General features: G+C 40.3%; 2 pseudogenes; one reads left to right on the forward strand and one right to left on the reverse strand.

Annotated features, from left to right (window-relative positions):
* Positions 1–6,188: 6,188 nt before the first annotated feature.
* On the reverse strand, positions 6,189–8,937 carry LOC130043652 (zinc finger protein 568-like; annotated as a pseudogene).
* A 4,180-nt stretch (positions 8,938–13,117) lies between these two features.
* Positions 13,118–14,496, forward strand: LOC130043653 (transcription initiation factor TFIID subunit 11-like; annotated as a pseudogene).
* The last annotated feature ends 6,030 nt before the right edge of the window (positions 14,497–20,526 follow it).

The following is a 20,526-nucleotide window of genomic DNA, read 5'->3' on the forward strand; positions in this document are numbered from 1 at the left end:
CCATCTGATAAGGGATTAATATCCAGGATATACAAGACACTAGGGCTAGAGCGATAGCACAGCGGTAGGGCATTTGCCTTGCACACAGGCAGCCTGGCCGAGCCGGGTTCAATTCCTCTGCCCCTCTCGGAGAACCCAGCAAGCTACCAAGAGTATCTCGCCTGCACAGCAAAGCCAGGCAAGCTACCCATGACGTATTAAATATGCCAAATACAGCCACAAGTCTCAAAATGGAGACATTACTGGGCCCGCTTGAGCAAATCTATGAACAACGAATGGGAGGATAGTGACAGTGACATACAAGACACTAGTAGAATTGTACAAGAAAAAAACCTCCAACCCCATAAAAAATGGGAGAAGAAATGAACAGAAGTTTCCTCAAAAAAGAAATACAAATAGCCAAAAGGCACATGAAAAAAATGCTCCACATCACTAGCCATCAGGGAGATGCAAATCAAAACAACAATGAGATATCATCTCACACCACAGAGGCTGGCACACATTCAAAAGAACAAAAGCAACCAGTGCTGGCATGGATGTGGGGGAAATGGCACACTCTTTCACTGTTGGTGGGAATGCCCATTAATCCAGCCTTTCTGGAAAACAATATGGACAGTCCTTCAAAAACTAGAAATTGAGCTTCTATATGACCCTGCAATACCACTTCTGGGAATATATCCTGAGGATGCAAAAAAGCACAGTAGAAATGACATCTGTACCTATATGTTCATTGCAGCACTGTTCACAACAGCCAAAATCTGGAAACAACCCAAGTGCCCTAGAACAGATGACTGGTTAAAGAAACTTTAGTATATCTACACAACGGAATACTATGCAGCTGTCAGGAGAGATGAAGTAATGAACTTTGCTTATAAATGGATAGACATGGAGAGTATCATGCTATGTGAAATGAGTCAGAAAGAGAGGGACAGATATAGAAGGACTGCACTCATTTGTGGAGTATAAAACAATGTAACATGAGGCTGAAACCTAAGGATAGTAGATATATGGGACAGGTAGATTGCTCCATAGCTAGAAGTCTGCCTCATGAGCAAAGGGGAGAAGTCAGCTGGAATAGAGAAGGGGTCACTAAGAAAAAGATGGCTGGAGGAATCGGTCGGGATGGGAGATGTATGCAGAAAGTAGATAAAGGACCAAACATGATAACCTCTCAGTGTCTGTATTGCAAACCATAATGCCCCAAAGTAGAGATAGATTGTGGTAAATCATGTCTGCCATGGAGACAGGGGGAGGGTGGTTAAGGGGGGGTATATTGGGGATATTGATGTTGGGGAATTTGCACTGGTGGAGGGAATGGGTATTTGATCATTGTGTGATTGTAACCCAAACATGAAAGCTTGTAACTATCTCATGGTGATTCAATAAAATTTAAAAAAAAAAGAGAAAAAGAGAAAAACCTCTGAAGAGGTAAGTTCGAGAAAAAAATATATAATCAGAAGTGTGGTACTGGAATAAAAGTAGACACTCAGACTGATGGAATAGAAATGAAATCCCAGGGACTGGAGCAATAGCACAGTGGGTAGGGTGTTTGCCTTGCATGTGACCGACCTGGGTTCGATTCCATATGGTCCCCTGAGCGCCACCATGAGTGATTCCTGAGTGCAGAGACAGGAGTAGCCCCTGTGCATCACTGGGTGTGATCCAAAAAAAAGAAAGAAAGAAAGGAAAGCCCAGAATACTACAAAGGAAAACAGTTAATTTTCTACAAAGGAGTGAAGAGCATAAAGTGGAGAAAGTCTTTTCAGAAAATGGAACTGGGAAAAGTGGATAGCCATATGCGAAAGAATAAAATGAACCATTATCTTTTATCATTTAAAATGAATTAAGAACTTAGATGTTTGACCTAAATTCATAAAATACATAAAATAGTCTTTGGTGATTCGACTCCATTGCCAAGGGAAAAAAAAATAACCAAATGAAATTATATCAATTAAACTGCAAAAATAACTATTATTAAAGACATTCTACTGGGACCAGCGAACTAGTACAACTGGTATGGCACTTGTTTTGTATGTAACTCAACTGGGTTTGATCCCTGCATCCCATATGTTCCCCTAAGCACTATCAGGAGTAATTCCTGAATGCAGAACCAGGAGTAACCCTTGAACATTGCCTGGTGTGACCAAACCTCTACCCCAACCCCCCAATCAAAAGTAAAAATAATAAAGATATTCTACTGAATGCGAGAAAGTACCTTGATACACAGTATTCACAAAACTAAACAACTAAACAATGCCATCAGAAACTTGAAGAAGACATTCAACAGACACATGAAAAAAAGCTATTACTGATTATCAGGAAAATGCAAAGCTAAACACAAATATTACCTTGTATTAACGAAAATGGTATAAGGTTATATTGGTTTGTATAAGTGCTGGTAGGGCTATGAAGAAAATAGTAGAGTGGGGGTTTAAATTGGTTCAGTAGTTATGGAAAACATTATGGAGATTTCTCAAAAAAGTAAAAAGTAATTTCACTCCTAAGCATATATTCCAAGAAAACAAATACAGTAACATAAGGGATTAGGATGAGTAGGGCACTTCCAGTGAGTAGGGCACTTGCCTTGCACACACAGCTGATCTAGATGCCATCCTGGCACCCCATATGGTCTTCTGAGCCTGTCAGGAGTGATCCCTGTGGGTAGAGCCAGGAGTAAGCTCTGAGAATGGCTGGGTGGGCCCTTCCTCCACCAAAATATGAAAAATCCAGATATCTAGTGAGTGAATCAAGATGTGGTAGAGTCACAAAAAGGAATACTACTCAACTTAGATTAAATAAAAATCTTACTACAAGGCAAAGGAACTGGAGGGAGTTGTCCTAAGCAAAATTAAGAGACAAACACTGGATGGCTTCACTTGTATGTAGTATATAAAGTATGACTTTATAGACAAAGGATGATTACAGATAATGTCCTGTGAAAATCAAACCTAAGCTCTCACCCAAAAAACTGTTCAAAGTAGGAGGGAAAAGGAGTGGAATGAGAGTCCAATGGACTGCAGAGATATTGGCGTCTTATTGGTGGGTATTGTGTGATAACTCCACGAGCTCTGAAATACTCTTGAAAAATTAGTGATTTATCAATAAAACCCCCCCAGAACTTTTAAGTATTGTAGGGGGAGGATTAGTACATCAATTAAGGCTTATACCTTGTATGCACCCAGCCTGGCTTTGATTCCTGGTACCACGTAGTCCCCCGAACCCACCACCCCAATACCACTGGGTGTGGCCCTGTAGGATTCTCAGGTCCATGCACTGAACTAACTGCCTGCTTGTCCAAGAATTGCAGGTTGAATTCTCAGACCTCCTGAGCACTTGAGTGCACACCGAAAAAAATTCTTGGACTAGAGAGGTACCTCAATGGAGATGGCTCCATGAGCTGGAACCCACAATTTGCATGTTAGAGACCCTGTGAACACTATCAGAAATGACCCCTGAGTACCAAGCAAGAGTAGCCCAAGACCACTAGCAGTAGCCCAAATGCCAAATCTGTTTTTTTAAGGCCCCACCCGACAGTGTTCTGGGGTTACCTCTGGCTCTGCACCTACGGATCACTCCTGGTGGTGCTTGGGGGACCATACATGGTGCTGGGATTGAACCCAGGTAGGTCACGTTCAAGGCTGATGACCTACCCACTGTACTATCACTCTGGACCCCAAATCTATGGTTTCTGAGGTTTTTCCTTTAGCCTCATATTCTCCCTCGAGTATCTCCTGTTTGTCTGTTTCTTTGCTTGCCTATTTCCACTCCGGAGAACAAACTTCCCATTTCTCTCCTCACATCTTTCTAAGCAAGTGTCAGTCAATAATACCTTGATTCACCAAACCAAAAAAAAAATTCTTTTTTGATTTTAGAGTTTTTCCCTGACCCAGCCGGGCTGGCTGCGTGCAAGGCAAACGCCCTACTGCTGTGCTATGCTTGCCAGGCTTTGCCGTGAGAGTATCTTGCCCACACGGCAAAGCCTGGCAAGCTCCCCGTGACGTATTCGATATGCCAAACACAGTAACAACAAGTCTCACGATGGAGATGTTACTTGGCCCGCTCGAGCAAATTGATGAACAACGGGAGGACTGTGACCGTGACCGTGAGTTTTTCCCTAGTAAAGGTTAAAAGTCGACTACCCCAATAATATAATGTACACAGTTCATTATTTCCCCATTTTCATGATGTCAACTTAAGTAGATACAACCAACCTGTTTATATACCAGTAATAGTGTTACTTTAAATTCCAGCATCTGTCAGAGGTGTCTCCTACTATAATTACTCTAGCATTGTAAGATTCTGTTATAGGTGTAATTAAAATAATTACTCTTGTATTATACTTTAATATATTGTATCAGGTGATTTGAAGCTACAGGCCAGAGCGATAGCACAGCGGGTAGAGAGCTTGCCTTACTTGCAGCCGATCTGGGTTCGATTCCTCCACCCCTCTTGGAGAGCCTGGCAAGCTACCAAGAGTATCTCACCTGCATGGCAAAGCCTGGCAAGCTACCCATGACGTATTCGATATGCAAAAACAGTAACAAGTCTCACAATTTGTTGTGAGACATTACTGGTGCCTGCTCGAGCAATCTGATGAACTAGAGGACAGTGCAGTGCAGATTTGAAGCTGTAATAGATATACAAATTTACTTGGGGTAAAACTTTAAAACAGTGCTTTTCTATCCCTATGATACTATTTTACTTTGTTCTTCAATGCTCTAGAATATCGTGAACAAAATTTGGGTTGTCTTATACACATTTTATTTTTTCCCTTTTGAGATACATTCGATGCTCAGGGATCACTCCTGGCTCTACAACCAGGGATCACACCTGGCAGGCTGAGGGGACCATGTAGGGTGCCAAAGATCAAACTTCAGTTGAATGCAACAAGGCAAGCTTTCTGCCCACTATATTATCTCTCTGGTCCCTCCCATGTGTATTCAAGTTTTGTTTTTTATTTTAAATTCTACTTTGTTGACCAAACACAGTAACAACAAGTCTCACAATGGAGACGTTACTGGTACCTGCTCGAGCAAATCGATGAACAACAGGAGGACAGTGCTACAGTGCTACTTTGTTGACAGGAAATGCTGTTGTTTTAAAACATTATTCACATAAATGGTTTTGTACATTTATAGAATATTGAAGTGAAATCTCATACTGGTATGTGATTTACAGCTATAAAGTAATTTTTAAGAATTCATGAGGTAGGCATTATTTTATAGAGAAGTTAACTAATGTACTAGTAAGAGGCAGAGTCAAGATTCAAACCACAGGGACTGAAGCGATACCACAGTGGGTAGGGGATTTGCCTTGCACGAGGCTAACCCAGATTCGATTCCCGGCATCCCATATGGTCCCTTGAGCACTGCCAGGAGTAATTCCTTAGTGCAGAGCCAAGAGTAAACCCTGTGCACCACCATTTTTTGGGTGTGACCCAAAAAATCAAGGAAAAAAATAAGATTCAAACCAAAAATTTAAGTCTTTTCAAGCCATAGCCTATATTTCTTTTTCTCATACTATTTTGTTAATTCAGTGGTATTATTCAGTAATGAGACAGTGTATTCACATCTCATTACCTATATGAATGTTCAGGTTTCTAAGTTTAAGTGAAATGTGTGCAATGTTTTATTTTGTGAATATAAGTTTTTCAGTATGGCAATAATCTTTTCCCTTAGTTTGAGTCCATGTTCCATTTAATCCTGAGCGTTTGTGGAAGGTGATAAATCAGTGTTTTGCTGCAGAATTTTAATAAGAATAATGAGATGTGAACTTCTGAAGACTTTTCAACACTAAAAACACTCCGGGGTTTATACTATGCATCTGCTGATGTCTAATGTAATGTGTGTTCTGTTGAAGAGCATTTCCACATTTTTTTTTGTTGACAGAATAGCTTATCTGCGTTTTCTCACACATAGATCAGAGCTGAAAATCTGAGATAAAGCCTCCCACACTCATTACTTCAATGACCTTTGACATGTACAAGACTTGTTGCATTCTAACAGTTTTTATCTCTGATTTATATGTATGTAAAGAATTAGGCTTAATAGGCTAATAATTCCCCATACTCATGATATTTCTTCCCTTTATGACTTTTTAGATGAAGGATAAGAGATGAGGTTCTTGAGAAGGTTTTCAAACATTCAGGACATTCATAAGATTTCCCTACATTGTGAGTTTTCTGATGCTTACTGAGGTTCTTGTTTATGCCTGAAGACTTTTCCACATTCATCACATTCAAAAGGTTTCTCTCCAGTATGAATTTTTTCATGCTCAGTGAGATTCTATTTATGACTAAAGGCTTTTCCACATTGCTTACATGTATATGGTTTCTCTCCAGTATGAATTCTATGATGTCTAGTAAGGCTTGACATCTGAGTAAAGGCTTTTCCACATTGGTTACATTCGTAAGGCTTCTCACCAGTATGAATTTTCTTATGTGTAATGAGGTTTTCCTTTTGTTTGAAGGCTTTTCCACGATCATTACAGGTATAAGGTTTTTTACCTGTATGATTTCTCACATGAACACTAAGTGATGATTTACGGGAGAAGCTTTTCCCACATTCATTACATTTATAAGGTTTTTCACCTGTATGACTTCTCATACGTATAATAAATACTGAACACTGAGAGAGAACTTTTCCACACATACCACATTGATAGGGTTTCTCCCCAGTGTGACTTCTTATGTGTAGCGTAAGAGATGAAATTCTAGAGAAAGTTTTTCCACATTCATTACAGTCATATGGTTTCTCTCCAATGTGAATTTTCTCATGCTCATTAATATTTTGCTTCTGGCTAAATGCTTTTTCACGTGTATTACATTCAGAGGGTTTCTCTCCAGTATGAGTTTTTTCATGCTCAATGAGATTTGACTTTTGGCTGAAAGTTTTCCAACATTCCTTGCATGCATAGGGTTTTTCTCCTGTATGAGTTTTATGATGTCTAATGAGGTTTGACATTTGAACGAAAGCTTTTCCACATTTGTTACATTCATAAGGTTTCTCTCCTGTATGAATTTTCTGATGTGAAGTGAGATTTTCCTTCCGGCAAAAGGATTTTCCACATTCATAACATTCATTAGATTTCTCCTCAGGATGAATTCTAAGATGTCTAATAAGATCCAACTCCTGAATGAAGCTTTTTCCACACTGAGCACACTTAATGGGGTGGACTCCAATAGAGGATGAGTTATGACATTATTTGCCAGACTGATATTCATGATGTTTCTTCATTACATGGTTTCTACCAGGAGTAAGCTTGTCTAAATTATTTTTCACACTGTTTTCACAAGAGTCATAATTGAAGAAGAATTTTTTTGCAAAACTGATGTCTGAGTTCACAGGAGATCTTTTTCTGGCTTTTTTGAATTCTTTAGAATTTTCTTTAGTCAAAATTTCATTAAGTGTGAGGGTAACTCCTTTCACAAATCTTTGCTGTGTTGTTTCTATCTGCTCACCAACTTCCCAGTTCTCTAAGAAGGAATTAAAAATAGAGAAACATTTTTAGCATTGGGGTCATAGAGACAGTACAGATGGTAAGGAGCTTGGTTGGTATGTAGTTAACCCAGGTCTGACCCCTAGCACTGCATTTGGTGCCCTGACCACTGCCAGGAGTGAACCCTGAGCACAGCTATGTGTACCCCACCCCAATTTCAGAAACAAACTAATACTGAGTTGATTCTTTGGTTTAAGAACTTATCTCCCTAAATACAAGAAATCCCCAAAGCAAATATTCCATATGGCCAGTTTTCAGGAAACTCCTTAGAAGATTTAAGAGTAGAAAAATTAACATTCATAAGTAGCATTAATTTTGAAATTATGAATGCTTGTGACTTGGTGTGGTGCAGAAACCAAATATAGCAACTTGACAATGATGAGATAAAAATGTAAGCCTACATTCAATCAGAAAACTTTCATCTTGAGTGCAAAAAGCCGGAACTATACTATTGTTTAAGTTGGGAGAACACTACATAAACTGAACTAAGGGAAAAGATGCTAGTATTTGCATTTCTTTTGCTCTCCAAAATGCCTGGTTCTCTGCCCACTAACACTACAATGAAGCCTATTACTTCAATAAGAGTATGTCCAGAAACATAGCTGAAATGAGTAATTTCCTATGAAAGTTAAATAAAACTCAATTATCAACAGACCAAAGAAGTATAAATCTTTAGGAGTAAAAAACAGAAACAGTGGCAAAGAAATATGAGAAAATGGAGAAATCAGCAAGAAAAAGACAGTTTAAGTACCATATTAAACGATACTGGAAACCCAAGAGAATGGAGTGATAGAACCTAGAAGCTTATCAAAAGAATAAACATAATCAACCACAACTCTTGACAGAGCACTTGCAAAAGCAGTACTAAGTTAAAATTTCATGCAAAAATTGATTTTAAATTCTATACAACTATTAAGACTACAAAAAAATGAAGATACACCATGGTCATATGTCCAGTGTCCTCTGATTTGTATATCTGATGCAATCTCAATTTAATTCTCCACTTTTTTTCTCATGATTCTAAAATTTATATGAAAATACTGTAGACATAGTCAAAATAATTTTAAAGAAAAACAAGAAAGTGGAAGGATTTATTCTAGCTATAAATATTTAATAATTCACTTTGCTATAACAACATAGACAAGTAGAATAATGGAAATGTGCACCAAAACGTGTATTCATGTGTATGAACCATATTCATGACAAAGGGTTGCATACAAAAGCAATAGGGAAATATGTTTGCTGTTGTTTTAAACAAACTGTTCTTCATTGGGATAGCCATATAGAAGTGAAACTTAAGAACAATAAAATGAAAAGCAATTATTATACTGAGTAAATGGAATTCAAACATACTATGTATATAATTCCATTAATTGTTTTCAAAATTCTAGGAATAAAAATATAAAGAAAAGGGACAGTGATTACCATAAAAGTGAACATATTGGTAATATCTAGAATGAAGGGCATTTGGAATAGTGATCAGAGGACACAGGTGAAAGGCTTCTGGGAAAATTAACAATGTTCTGCTTTTTGTTTGTTTTATTTGGGCCACACAACATGCTCAAGGGATTGTTTGCGAGGCGAGGGAGTGAACTAGGTTAGCCACATGCCAAGTCAACGCCTTATCCCAGCAATGTTCTATTTTTTAACCAGAGAGGGTGCAGGGGAATTTATCCAGTGCAATATGGCAAGCTACTCACTTATGTTTTATGCACTTCTGGGTTAGATCTCACAATATAAATGGTTAAAAAAAGTGCCAGAGTTTCACTTGAAAGCCAGAGTTTAGGTTGTAGGAAGGCAGCAACTTTTATGTAAAATGGAGGGGAGGTAATATGGGAGGGTTTGTTTGTTTTTGGGCCACACACAGACGTTCTCAGGGTTTACTCCTGGCTCTATACTGAGAGATCACCACTCTTGGTGAGCTTTGGGAACCAAATGGGATGCTGGGGATTAAACCCTGGTTGGCTACCTACAAGACAAATGCACTACCCACTGTACTATTGTTCTGGTCCTCTATTTCTTTTAAAAAACCCATGAGAGACATGGTTGTGATTTTTAAATGTATGACTCTGAGGCATTTCACAATGGGTGGAAAGGAAATAAAAACTAAACTGAAGTGTCAAACAGTTTTGAAAAGATTGTCAACTTTTTCCCCTCAGGGATTGAACCCAGGACCTCATACATTCAAAACAATATACTTTTCACTATTTTTTTAAACTGTTCTTTACTGCAGAGGCACATTCTTGGCCCCAAGATGGAAAAAATTTCATAGAAGAGTAAGGCTACAAATAATAGGGAAAATAATCATGAAAATCAAGATTGCAAAGGAAGGGATATTTTAGAATGCCAAGTTAATCCTCTAATTTTCAATAATGAAGAATGATGTATAAGACATAGAAGTATCTGAGGAGATAATTATTTATCTGAGGAAGGTATACCTGCAATTTAAAATATAAGGACCTTGGGGACTGGAGTGATAGGACAGCAGGTAGGGCATTTGCCTTGCATGCAGCAGACTTGTGTTTTATCTCTACCATCCCATGTGGTCCCCCAAATCCACCAGGAGTGATACCTGACTGCCGAGCCAGGAGTAAGCCCTGAGCATCGCTGGGTGTGGCCCCAAAACAATCAATAACAAGAAAAACAAACAAAAATACTAAGACCTAAAAAACAATCCCTTTTAAAAACCTTTCAGAGGTGATAGCCTCTGAATAGTGTAACTTTATACTACTCACCTGAACATTTTGACATTTCTTCTGTCATCCATGGCTTTTCTTCCTGCTCCAACTTGAAAATGATATTTGTTTTTTTGAGTTGACAGCCTGTTTTATTAGGAGATATATCACTTTAGTAAATTTGGGAGAAAGAACTATATTCCAGAATTTGAGCTGAATCTGGAAACTTCAAGATTTCTGGTGAAGAAGGAACATTTGGTTTCTAGGGATACACTGACATATAACAACAGCTGGAATATTATCATTCAAAGAACAACAAACCAAGAATATTTTAATACAAAATTCAAGGTTTTATCACTATGCTAATTAGAGGCCTATTGTATTACAGAAATGAAGAATGAGATTTTCACAGAGGAATTATCCTTACCTACTGTTAATATGTTGTTATAATTCTCCAACATCACATCCCTGTACAAATTCCTCTGGGCAGGTTTCGATTGTTGCCATTCCTCCTGAGTAAAGTCAATGGCCACATCCTTGAATGATATTTTCCCCTGCAATAACATTGCCTAATCAGTAGGTGGCACATCCTATGAGTATTCTGGCATCAGAGTACAAAAAGCTACAAAGGTATCTAACACTTTAACTTATAAATTTCCTTTTGCATTATTTTATACTCTCAGAATGTCATATAAAATGTTTTCTGTAAATAAAGGTTTATTTGTTTTCGCGGTCAAATTAAAAGTTTATCTTCTACAGCACAGGAAGTATTGGGAAATGATAGAGATGATGATCCAATTCACCGAGAAAAGACATATAGCAAAGGGAGCAGAAGGTAGTAAAAGCGTGATAAGAGTTAAACTTTTGGATATGTACGATTCAATGAGGTAAATGATTTAATGTGGTAAATGCAGTCATCATACTGTTAAATATTTTCATAAAGAACTCCAGTGGGTACTAGAAAATTAGTAACTTCTTAACCTTCTTAACCTTCTGTCTATAACCTTCTGGTAGCTGAAGCCATTTCACTGTTAGGTGATAATTGATTTAACCTATGCAGAATAGAATAAGAAGGCAGGGATACCAATAGAATCTAGGAAAATTGAGTCATTAATAGAAAAGATTTTAAGTTATCACAGGATTTTTATAAATATTATGAGATAATATGAAGACACAGAAAGTATTTCAATTTGTTTGTTTTTGGACCACACCTGGCAGTGATCAGGGGTTTATTCCTGCTCTTGTTCAGGGGACAAATGGTACTAGGGATTGAGCCTGGGTTTCCCATATGAAAAGCTTTGTCCTTGAAATGTTATCACTACAGCCTCAATTTTTTTTTCACAACATGAGGGCCAGACTTCCCCATTCACAAAACAAATAAACAAACGAACAAAAACGCCAAAATTTTCCTTTGAAAATACTAAAAAGTTATATATGTATCTATATATGGATAGCCCCTATAAACCAAGGCACTGAAGGTTTAAGAAACTCAATCATGGAGCTGGATCAATAGAACAGAGGGTAGAGCATTTTCCCTTACATGCGGCTGACCTGGCTTCAACCCCCAGCATCCCATATGGTCCCCGAAACACCGCCAGGAGTTATTTCTGAGTGCAGAGCCAGGAGTAACCCCTGAGCATAGCAGGGTGTGGACAAAAAAAAAAAAGAAAAAAAAACTCAATCATGGTTCTACAAAAAGTTCTAGAGTCAGTGTTGAAAGCTCTGTCATTTTACTTCCACTATTAGAAGTTACTAATGAAGAGTCTTGGACAAAAAATAGTTTATTGTTTGCTTTCTCCTCAGGATGTGCAGAATGAAAGCAGAGAAGATGAGCTCAATAAAAAAAAGCATCTTTGAGAGAAGGAAAATTGCTTTTTTTAAAAGATAAAATCAGTTGTTGGGTCAGCTATAAACTACAATTTCACAAGAGCCAAAGCAGTTTGTTTTGTGCCCATGAAAAATCTTTTCTTTTCTGGAGCCAAAAGATTATACAGTGGGTAAGCCTTGTAGATGGCTGATCTGGATTTGATCCCCAACATCCCATATGATCTCTTGCACCACCAGGAGTGATCCCTGAAAACAGAGCCAGGAATAAAACCTTAGCATTGCCAGTTGTGACTCCCCAACCAAAATAAATCTTTTATTTTCTCCAGAAAATTAGTGAACTTTTAAATGTAGGAGATCAGAACCTACATAAGGGTTTTATTAATTGTAGTCTTCTTATATTTGTTTCCTCTGAAGATCAAATTTAAATATTAAGTCTACTTCTTTTTTTTTTTTTGCTTTTTGGGTCACACCCAGCGATGCCCAGGGGTTACTCTTGGCTGTGCACTCAGGGATCACCCCTGGCAGTGCTCGGGGGACCATATGGAATGCTGGGAATCAAACCCCGGTCGGCCGCGTGCAAGGCAAATGCCCTACCCGCTGTGCTATTGCTCCAGCCCCAAGCCTACTTCTAACTGGATTTATTTCTTTATATTCTAGTTGTAATTTTCTCCTGATCTTTATCAATTTTTCAGACTATTTGCATCTATTTTTGATATCTCATTTTATTGAGATCATTATGGACCTTATCTATACTTCAGAATAGGCAGTGAGATGAAGATATAATTTAAAACTCACATGGAACTTTGACATTTTTTCTTCCTGGGACAGAATAGAATCTTGAAATAGCCATCCTAAGAAATGAAGTTAAAAAAAAATCAATTTTGCTTACTAGCTTACACAAGACAAACTAGGAAATCTCCATGGAAATATGATATATTATATCTTAACAGTAATCAAAAAATCACCTATCTGAAGTATGAATAACCAAAAACATATGGAGATTCAATATGAACTTAAAATTCTTTTAAAGTTATAATGTATTGGGGGACTCTGCGGCGGGTGCAGGTGGCTCCCTCCGGCCCACCCGGGCTGTGGCCCATGGTGCCCGGAGAGGCCACATGGCCAGAGGGTGGAGTGTCGGGTGGGCACCTGCTGTACAGGTAGAACAGGAACATGCGGGGTCCACCTGGACGCACCTCCGAAGTGTGCCCCCGGGGCCCGAAGGTTTGGGGAGCCCCTGGGTCGGGAAATACGGTGCTAGAGGAACGAAAGAGAAATGCTAGCAAGTTCGAGTGAACACTGCGAGTGGGCTCGGGGCCACTGAAATGTACAAGATGGGGGTCCAGGTGGTCCCCCAGCTCTGCAGGGTGAAGACACTGGGGACTCTGGGGAGGTGGCTGCTGCTGCTGCTCCCGCAGCTCCCTGGGCTGCTGACACAATGGAGTTCTGGAGGAGAGGGATGCGGACGGGGACCAGGACTCGAAGGAAGCCGGGGCTGAGGAGGACAAGCCCAAGGGTCAGGACATCTCAGATTTAACAGGAGCTGAAAGGGAAGACTCATCATTACTTACTCCTGCAGCCAAAAACCTGAAAATAGATACCAAAGAGAAAAGAAGAAGCAGAAAGTGGATGAAGATGAGATTCAAAAGATGCAGATCCTGGTTTCTTCTTTCTCTGAGGAAGAGTGGAACCACTAGGAAATGTATCACTGGTCAGCTTTCCCTAAGGCGGCCATTAAAAGGTTGATCCAGTCCATCACTGGCAACTCCGTGTCTCAGAATGTCGTGATTGCAGTGTCTGGTATCTCCCAGGTTTTTGTCGGGGAGGTAGTCGAAGAAGCACTGGACGTGTGTGAGAAGTGGGGAGAAATGCCACCCCTGCAGCCCAAGCACATGCGGGAGGCTGTTCAGAGGCTCAAATCAAAAGGGCAGATCCTCAGCTGGAAACACAAGAAAATCATCTTCTTCTAGTCAAAGCCTATGAAGGCCCGAAGGAAGGAGGGCCCCAGACTTCGAGCTATGAGACTTTCTGAACTGGTGCTTGATTTCCACAGTCCTCCAAGGAATTCCGTCATGCTTTTAGTGTCTTCCTCAAAACTCGGATACTTAGCACCACACCTAGAAGGCTCGCAGCCTGTCTCACATTTACATTGACTCAATGTTGGAACCCTGCAGGGCATGTTGAGCTCTTGAACTGTTTCTTGACTTGGTGGAAGAACAGTGCCAGGCCTTACCCATCTTCTGGACAAGGGAGCTGCTTTCAGAGAAAAAACATTTCCAAGAAAGCATTGGTAGTTTCATATTGAAACTAGAAGTTGTGTCACTTAAGTTTTTTATGTCTGGTTTGAGGTAGAATAAACCACTAGAAACTTTTGACTTGTGGTACTCTACCATGAAGAATATGGTGATAGCAGGAATGGTGGAATAGTTTGTTGCAGGGAGCTTTTAAACTACTCCGTGGATTTTGGTAAGTGATCATTAAATTCTTTTCCAACCTAAAAAAATAAAGTTTTAATGTATTAAGTTATTAAAAAAATCACTCAATACTATTTACCTATTCATCCAATTACATAGAAAAGGGACAAATAAAATATAAGTAACTTTCCCTTGCCCCAAAGAACCATTTGATAGTATATGACCTAAGATATTACTCCTTAATATTCTATTTCATAGAAACAATGATGTCATTATAAAAGCACAAGACAATTAAAACCCCAAACCTGGAATTAACACACAACTATCACTGATATAAAATTTTACTGAGTTTCTCTGATTGTGTCAATTAACATCCTATTTGATCCTGTTACGTAGTCATCATAGCTGGAGTGGGCTGGAGCGATAGCACAGCGGGTAGGACGTTTGCCTTGCATGCAGCCAGCCCGGCTGAGCTGGGTTCGATTCCTCCACCCCTCTCGAAGAGCCCAACAAGCTACCGAGAGTATCTTGCCCACACGGCAAAGCCTGGTAAGCTACCGTGATGTACTCAATATACCAAACACAGTAACAACGAGTCTCAAAATGGAGATGTTATTGGGCCCGCTTGAGCAAATCGATGAGCAAAGGGAGGACAGTGTGACAGTGTGACATAGCTGGAGTATGAAAGGATAAAATCAGTCTAGACAGAGGTTTTGTGAGCTAGATTCTTAAGGTCTGTCTCATAATAAATTATCCTGTGAAATTTCCTATACAGATAACTCTGGCTCAGTACTCATGGTGTCTTAAGACATTGCAGACCAAATAAAATATCTTAAAATATTTTTTTCCTTTATCTCTTGGGGACCCACCCAGCAGTTATTAGACACCTCTCCTACTGGTGCTACCCACTGAATAAAGTGCCAAGGATCAAATCTTCGGTGGCCACATTGCATGGCAGGCATTATATCCCCTGTAGCCCCTCTCTAGCTCCTCATAGAATTTCTGCCCAGTTTTTATCAGAGAATACTTGCTAGAAAAAACTGTTTTTAATATTGCCTGAGGATTTTCTTAGTTCCATAAGAGCTAATCTATAAAGCCCTCTATGCATCCTCCCTTTCCCAGAGACAAAGAACTCTTATTTGTTCTCTTGTGCCCTTCTCTCTACTGCAGAAGTAAAATTTTCATCATCTGCCTCTACATTAGTTCACTATCTGCCTGCTCAGTCTCTTATCCATCTCTTATTAGATCCAATTCAAAATCACACACTGCATTTAGATGCTAGGACTCTGAAGACTCTTTAGTCTGAGATAGTTTCTCAGTTTCCTGCACTGACTTTTGTAATCTTGACACTTTTTGTTTTGAGGCCACCTCCAGTGTTTTTCAGGGTTTATTCCTGGCTCAGAGATCACTTCTGATAGTGCTCAGGTGATATTTTGGGTGTGAGGGATCAAACCGAGGTTGGCTGTGTGCAAGGCAAGCACCTTACTTGCTGATCTATTGCTCTGGCCACAAAATCATGATGCTTATAATAATAAGCCAAACTTTAAGCAATGTTCCTCCACTGAGTTTTCTTTGATGTTTCCTTATTACTAGGTATGTTTGAAAAGAAGTAATGTTTTATTTTCCTTAGCATATAAGATACATCATGAAAACTTGCCCCATTACTGGTTATATTATATTTTTATTTGGGGCCACACCTGTGCAGTATCAGGGCTTACTATTAGATCTGTGCTCAAGGTTTACTCTACACATTGCTCAGGGGATCATACGCAGTACCAGATTGAACTGGGATCAGTTGCATGCAAGGCAATGCACTATATTTTGGCTTTATTGTTAGTATTATTTTTGCTCAATTAATAACTCAGATTTCTCCACTATGAAATTATTTTCCCTCATTGTTAATTAGAAAGGACTTTATGTACAGGGATACTCTGAGATTATATTCCATTCTTCATAAAATTTTAAATTTATGTCAATATTAACTTGTGAGTTCCTATTTCATACAGAGTTACAATCTAGTACTGGCATGTGGGGAACCATTTTATATGGCTATTTTTGATTTTTCTTTCTGGTTTCTAAGCCACATTCTTAGGTGCTCAAGGTTTACTCTTAGCTCTGTGCTCAGAAATTACTCCTGGAAGGGTTCAGGGAACCCTATGTGATGCCGGGGATCGGACCTAGGTCAGCCATGTGCAGAGCAAGCATCCTCTGTGCAATACTATCTCTCCACCATATGTGGCTTTTTTCCCCAAAGGTTCCTAATATCCTTTGACTACTTTCTTAAATTTCATATGCAAGATTCAAGCTGGTCTTGTATTTTCTCTGTCCTAACACTGGAAACAACAGTTTCTTTAAGAAGTCCTGATTACTATTCACAGAGAAAATGATATTAAGATGCAGGTTAAATCCAGGGCTTTACCCATAACAGGTATCAACCCAAGGCAATATGTAAAAGGCCTGTACTTTATCACTATGCTATATCCCCAGTTCCTTGGCAGATAAAATTCTTCTTCTTTTTTTTATGTAGGAGTACTGCTATTTATTCAGCTACTGAAGCATATAAAATTCTTAAGAAAATATCTGATGTACTTTATTAATGGGCAATAGCATAGCAGGGAGGGGGTTTGCCTTGCATGTGGCTGACCCGGGGTCGATTCCTCCGCCCCTCTTGGAGAGCCCGGAAAGCTACCAAGAGTATTTCGCCCGCACGGCAAAGCCTGGCAAGCTACCCGTGACATATTCGATATGACAAAAACAGTAACCACAAGACTCACAATGGAGATGTTACTGGTGCCCGCTCGAGCAAATCAAAGAACAATGGGAGGACAGTGCTACAGTGCTAATTTATTAATATTAATTTTGTTCAGAAAAAACAATCATACCATTCATTCCTCCAGAGTAACAAATGAAGTTTCTAGAAACCTTTAAACAGCATCTTTTTGATAGCCAACGTCTTAGACAGTGTTTATCTTGTTAACTTCTTGTCACAGAAAATGTTCCTATCAAGAAAGAAATAGTTGAATTAGTCTACTGTAGAGCATGTTTGTAGTAAAACTTTTATATATTTAGTAGAAAAAAGAACCTATTAATAATATTTATGAGTTCCCTTTGAGAATGATCACCCTGGGCAAAATCTGAGGGTTGAAAGTAGGTAAAGGGATTTCTTGATAACCTTTCAGTATCAATATTGCAAACCACAATGCCCAAAAGGTGAGGGGGTGGGGAGAGAGAGGAAAGGAAGGGATGAGAGAGAGGACAGGAGAGGGAGAGAGGGGGAATGAGGAGAGAAAGAGAGAGAGACAGAGAGAGAGGGGGGAAGTGCCTGCTATAGAGGCAGGCTGGGGTTGGGGGCTAGGGGGTGATGGGAGGGGAAACTGGGACACTGGTATTGGGAAATCTACACTGATGAAGGGATGGGTGTTGGAATACTGTATGACTGAAATCCAATCATAAACAGCTTTATAAGGGTCTATCTCACCGTAAGTCAATAAAAAAGTTTAAAAAAAAAGAGTTCCCGGGTTTGGAGAGATAGCACAGCGGGTAGGGGGTTTGCCTTGCACGCGGTCAACCCAGGTTTGATTCCCAGAATCCCATATGGTCCCCTGAGCACCGTCAGGAGTAACTCCTGAGTGTAGAGCCAGGAGTAATCCCTGTGCATCGCCAGGTGTGACCCAAAAAGCATAAAAAAAAGAGTTTCTTTCTTTTTTTAAAAAAGAAAGGCAGGTCTTTTCTTTTTACCCCAAAGACTAAACAGTTTAGTGTTTAGTCCTATCAAAAAATATATACTTTAAAAAATAATAAAAGTATAAATATATACTTAAAAAATAAAGTGTTTTTTTAGGTCCTACTCACCTCCTGCAAGTGTGTATCCTAAAATTTTTATGAGTTAAAGTATCTCTTTGTATTTATTATTTTTTATTTGGTAAAACTAAATTACATTATATCCACACATATACAATGCCACAAATTCAATATAAAAGAAGCTCATTGTCATGGACTCTGTTCATTTCAGGCTAACAATTCTTGCTTTTCATATTTTATTATGTATTTTATTTATTTAGTGACAGGGATCAAACCCAGGGCCTATATAAAAAAGCTTTCCAAAAGCACACACCATAAACTCCATTTGGAGGCTGCCCAGCTTTCTAACCTGGAGTGCATAATTCCTTCCTTTTTTTTTCATGGAGCTTTTTTTCTTTCTCGGCAGCACCTGTGCTCTCTGTTGAAGGCTTTTCTTTTATCCTCTCATAATCCCCGTAATAAAATGTCATCGCTGGAAATTCTTTTCTCCTAGAATAGACAACAAATTTAGGGAATTGACCTAAAATCCACAAAGTGCAGGGTAGATTTTATAGGAGTTCTGACCTCCCCTGGCACTGGAAAGGTCTTAGTGAGCCAAGCAAAAGGGTTGTTACACCACCCACTCAGTGGCTCCTCCTCACCTCACCAGCAGCAACAACAAATCATTTCTCTTAAAACATAAAAATCAAACTATGTTCACTCAGTATCTTTCCCATGGATATATGCATCTGAATTATGTAGTAGGTAGAGTGCCTTTTCCTGCTCATCAAACTAGTTGGTGATCAAGCAAGAACCAACTTGGTCATCTCTTCTGTTTGGCATTCCGTCCTATTGGCAGGCTCATTTGCTTAAAATAAAATAAATAAATAAAAGTTCTTTACTTAAAATAAAAGCTAGAGAAAAGCCCATTTATATAAAATAAATCACCACACAACACCCACACAACACAACCACATCAGCAGAGGTCCCCAACTCCGTCAGATGACCCCACACATTTTAAAATGCCATTCCCGGGGCTGGAGCTATGTAGCATAGCGTGTAGGGCGTTTGCCTTGCACGCGACCAACCCCGGTTGGATCTCCAGCGTCCCATACAGTCCCATATGGTTCTCTGAGCATCACCATCCCAAATGGTCCCGAGCACCGCCAGGAGTGCATCAGGGTGCAAACCAAAAAAGTAATAAATAAGTAAATAAATAAGCCATTCCCGGGAACCTTTAAGTATACGAATTACCTGACATCCCCCAAAGCACTAGAAATCACAAACCGGAGCACTAAAGGATTCCCCCGTCAGCCGACAGCAGCTCGCTTTAGGAGTCCCAGCCCCAGCTCCGATTTCTCCTCCAGCACCTGCCCGCTGTCCATCGCCTCTGGTCGCCCCGGAGCGTTAAGAACCTAGAACGACTCAACACAAATGCTTTCACGCGGCAGCCGCGGGCGCGCAGCCGCGCCTGCGCACTGAGCACTTGCAGGCACTCCCAGAAATCTCCGCGGCGCCGCCACCTGGGGAAGAGAAAATGCGCATCCTGCCCTCGCATTGGACTACATTTCCCACAGCCCTCCGCGTCTCGTCATTTCCGTTCGCGGTTTGGGAGCCTTGCGTTTTTGTCAGTGGTGGAGCTTGGTTCGGTTCCGGCGCGACTGGCGAACCGGAAATCAGTTTCAGATCCCCGCGCGCCAGATCTTGGACTCTGAACAATACTCTGTGCCGGTGAGGATGTCGAATGCCCGGGCGGGAACGCTCAAGGAAAGCGCCGCTGGAATTGGTGTGTGGCCGAGTCTCTTTACAGTTCGGTGTGTGTCCGACAGCCCGCCCGGTGTCTCGGTGTGTGCGGTTGTTGTGTTGCCGAATGGGCGTGTACCACTGTGCTGTTGTGGAAGCTCGTGACCCCAGAGAGTTGTTTTGCGGCTCCGATGGTGCCTTGGCATTGTGACGGGGTGTTGGCGACTGCGCGCGTACCTGGGACTGTGCTCCGGTGACACTGGGTGTGTGCCGCTTGTGTGACAGGTTTGCTGGGGACTGTGAGGTGTGCTGGAGTGCTTGTGTCACCTTGAAGTTGTGTCCATGACCGGTATCGTGTGTTTTATTGGGGTTTTCCCCCTCGACGCGGCAGTGTTGGGACAGTTGTGTGACACGGTTTGGAATGGCTCGTTGCTTTGACTGGCTGGCAAGTATACTCGCTTGTGAGGCTGTGTGTGTGTGTGTGTGTGTGTGTGTGTGTGCCGTTTTCAGGAGTGTGAACAGAGAAGAGTTTTAGTGATGTTTGTGTTTTTGCCCAAGTGTGTGTCTGTGTTTGTGATCTGACTGTGTTG

This window comes from Sorex fumeus, unplaced genomic scaffold (genome assembly GCF_029834395.1).
Source record: "Sorex fumeus unplaced genomic scaffold, SorFum_2.1 ptg000122l, whole genome shotgun sequence".
NCBI classification, from domain to species: Eukaryota; Metazoa; Chordata; class Mammalia; order Eulipotyphla; family Soricidae; genus Sorex; species Sorex fumeus.